Source organism: Marmota marmota, unplaced genomic scaffold, assembly GCF_001458135.2.
Source record: "Marmota marmota marmota unplaced genomic scaffold, marMar, whole genome shotgun sequence".
In the NCBI taxonomy this organism is placed as follows: Eukaryota; Metazoa; Chordata; class Mammalia; order Rodentia; family Sciuridae; genus Marmota; species Marmota marmota.
This window is the reverse complement of record NW_026000242.1, coordinates 171,502-175,782: the sequence shown is the minus strand read 5'-3', so window position 1 is coordinate 175,782 and position 4,281 is coordinate 171,502. Positions and strand designations below refer to the sequence as shown.

The following is a 4,281-nucleotide window of genomic DNA, read 5'->3' as shown; positions in this document are numbered from 1 at the left end:
TAAAGGATGATAATAAACATATTTTCAGGTGCTTATTGGTCACCTGTGTACCTGAATTAGAAAATTATTTATTCAAATCCTCTGACCTACTTTCAATTTGGCTGTTTGTCCTTTTAATTGTTCAGTTTTAAGAATTTTTTCTATCCTGAGTACAATTGATTCCTTAGTTATGTTATTTAAATTTGTTTTATTTAATAACTTCTGTTGTTTTTTTACTTTCTGAATGGTATACATTAAGGCAAAAAATATTTTTATTTTTGTGATGTTAAATTTATACTTTTTTCTATTATATTCTCTGGTTTTGGCATCTTATCTAAGAACCAATCATCAAATTCAAGGGCATAAGGATTTAATTCATTTTTTAAATATTATATATTATCATATTTGATATATATATCAATATTATATATTTTCATGTTTTGTTTAAATATTATTATATATTATCATATCATATCATATTATTATATATTATCATATTTGGTTCTATGACCTATTCAAGTTAATTGTGGGGAATTTTATGAGAAATAAGTAACTTTAATTAAAATGAAATATATAAAGTATGTAAAAGATCTCTACAAGGAAAATTATACAACTCTGAAGAAAAACTTGAAGAAGACATTAGAAGATGAAAGACCTCCCATTTTAATTAACAGGCAGAATTAATATTGTTTAAATGGTCGTTTTACCAAAATCTCTATACGGATTCAATGCAAAGCCCATCAAAATACTAATGATGTTTTTCATAGAATTAGAAAAAAAAAACTTTTAGTCCTGAAATTCATTTAAATATTCAGAATATACAAAGAATTTTCTAAGCAAAAATAAACAAACAAAAATACTGGAACCATCACAATACCTGACCTCAAGCTACACTTCAGAGCTATAGTAACACACGTCAATGACAAAGACAACACCTTAATTCTCATGCATTTGTCACCAGTCCAGGTCATGATTAGGTGCACCTCTGTTTCATGACCCTTAATGTAATGATGCGGCCACTGGTATTATTTACTATTAATGATTGATGTGGATTACACTTATGAAAATAATCAAATTCTTGAGAACAAAACTTGTGTATTGTTTTTCATTCTATTTTTAGTTCTGAGGTTATACCTTTATTAATGAGCAACATTTTTCATGTGGCTATAAATTATGATATTAGGTTTTTGCCCTTTAAAATATTAAATGGTAGACTTTAGCAAAACACCAGAATAAAGGTCTGTATTCAAGAATAAATTCAAAATATTCCAGGTAAATTTAATTCTGAAAACTAACTGCAATTATTTTCTCAAAATTATATAATATTTAGTGGATATTTGGTAAAAACATAAAATACAATTTGACTTCCCATCATTTTAGATTGAGAATAAAGTCTGTACCATATATGTTTTAATTGTTGTTCCATATTTCTCTTTTACTTTATAAGGAAAAATGTCCTCATCTCTCTTTTTTAATCTTGTTAGGTATTCCTCACTGGTCATTTTCAGTATCAAATATATTTGAGCATAAAAGTTCAGTGAAAATTTTAGCTTTTATTCACATTCAAATAAAAAAAATTATAAAAGCTACTGTCTTATGAATGTATCATATCAAATACAGAGAATAGAGGTCAAGTAAAACAATTTCAAGTCTTACAAAATTGGTTTCTTTCCCTGATTAAATAATATTCCTTTCCTTTGCAAAAAAAAAAAAAAAAAAAAGTCTCTTTAAACAATTCCTTCAGTGTATGTCTCAAAAGTTTCCAGAAATTTTTATTTTTAAATATCATGGCATGAAATTCAGTAGAACTCTAACAATATCTCTCACATGCTCCCTTTTCATCCATAATCAAATAAGAACATTGACAACATTAAACACTTGAGAACAAGTGTGGAACAAGACATATAAAACTGTAGTTTTTCCCCAGATTTGACAACTTGAGGGATGAGGTTCCAATGGTAGATCATTATCAATGGTTGCTCCTAATTAGACTCTATTGTCTATACACAGCATAGGAAATCATTGCATCAGCCAAATTTTGCAGAAATCCAAGTGTCCTTGGGCATGAGTTTTAGCAGAGAGCAGGATTAGTGACTCAAAAAAATACCTTTGGTCTATCATCTCCTCACACATGTAATTTTCCCTCTAGAGAAACTGAGAAGAACAAATAGGCAACATCAAACTATCTGGGAAGAAGAAGAGGTATGTTTTCATCCCACAATTTTATTTTTACATTTTGAAATCTTCTTCTATTTATAGAGTTGCATGTGGCTGTTTATCTGCCTCTCCCAGTCCTCATAGTAAGAGCCACACCCCCGTGTGAACACAAATTCCCTCATCATTTCCCTGTCCCCTGCCGAATGAAATCATTGCAAATGCTTCCTTGCTTACCCTTTCAACTCAGGCATTGTAAGGGTTTTGTTCATTCATTTTGATTCTGTAAGTGGATTTTTGATTGCTCAATGCAAGTGTGTAGAAAAACAGAGTGAGTTCGTTGATCTTTTATTCTACTACTTTGCTTCACTTTTGAATTAGTTCTAACAGTTCATTTTATAGATATTTTTAGGACTTTCTATATACAATATTATGATACTTATAAATGAAGATAGTGGTTCTAATCTAAGTTTTCTTATAATTTACTTTCCTTATAATCTTTGCCAGACCTCTAGTGTGATATTGAATAAAAGCACAGAGAGTGGGTATCTTGCCTTGTTCATTATCTTAGGAAGAAAGACTTTCAGTCTTTCATAATTATGTGCAATATTTCTGTGGGATTTTTTTAAATGCTATTGTTATTTTACCATAAAGAGGTACTTTTTTTTCACTTGAGAAGATTACATATAAAACACGAAAACTACTTGGATAACTCAAAGTTTTCAGAACAGTTCTGTGGGACTTCAGGGACTGGATAATACTAATATAAAATATTAAAGCAGAGAGCACACATAGGAAAAGATTCATCTTATACTTATTTACATCTCACATATTCCTGTGATCATAACATCATTGACAGTTGACAATAGAGAACAAGTGAAATGGAGATTCTCTGTGTGAAAAGATTTGGATTCTACTTCAGACTCCCTGGTGTGATTGGACAATACATACTTATTTCAAAATTTTTATTTTTTTTTCCTATTTAGAATTTTCATAAGAAAATGGCAGAAGGAAATCATTCTACAGTGACTGAGTTCATCCTGGCTGGATTAAAAGACAAACCAGAGCTCCAGCTGCCCCTCTTCCTCCTCTTCTTTATAATCTATGTGCTCACAGTGGCGGGGAACCTGAGCATGATCACACTGACTGGGCCCAGCTCTCACCCGCAAACCCCCATGTACTACCTGCTCAGCAGTCTCTCCTTCATTGACCTTTGCCATTCTACTGTGATAACCCCTAAAATGCTGATGAACTTTGTGACAGAGAAAAACACATCTCCTACCCTGAATGCATGACTCAGCTCTACTTCTAACTTATTTTTGTTATTGCAGAGTGTCACATATTGCCTGTAATGGCATATGACTGCTATGTTGCCATCTGTAACCCCTTGCTTTACAATGTAACCATGTCTAATCAAATCTGTTCCTGGATGGTGGTGGGGTGTATAGCGTGGACCTGATTGGTTCCACAGCTTACACAGCCTGCATGCTGAGAGTGCTTTTCTGTAAGAATGCTATAATAAACCATTACCTCTGTGATCTTTTTCCACTCTTGGAGCTCTCTTGCTCCAATACATTTATAAATGAGGTAGTTCTTTTGTGTTTAAGTGTGTTTAATATCTTTGTCCCAACCCTGTTCATCCTCAGCTCCTACATCTTCATCATAGCCAGCATCCTACGTATTCGCTCCACTGAGGGCAGAGCCAAAGCCTTCAACACCTGCAGCTCCCACATCTCAGCTATTGCTCTCTTCTTTGGTTCCCTGGAATTCATGTATATGCAGCCATCATCAGTCAGCTTCAAGAACCAAGGGAAAGTATCATTTGTGTTTTATACAACTGTTGTGCCCATGCTGAACCCTGTGATCTACAGCCTGAGGAATGAGGATGTCAAAGTGACCCTAAGAAAACTTCTTGAAAAGAGAAGTTTGTGAAAGAGGCTATTTTGCTTTAGGAAACATTTATAATTTGTACAGATTTAGTGAGGAAACAATTCTGAAAAAAGAACAAATGTCCACAAGTCATAAATTATTGCTGGTGTTTAATTATTTGAGAAGAAAAATAAAGTGCCAAGTGTAGTAAAGCCAGAATTAAAGACAGGTAGTCAGTGTAGATAGGTAATTGGGTTGGCTTGATAAAATGGAGGCCGA

General features: G+C 32.7%; 1 pseudogene; it reads left to right on the top strand.

Annotated features, from left to right (window-relative positions):
• Positions 1 to 3,131: 3,131 nt before the first annotated feature.
• On the top strand, positions 3,132 to 4,066 carry LOC107145953 (annotated as a pseudogene).
• Positions 4,067 to 4,281: the final 215 nt, after the last annotated feature.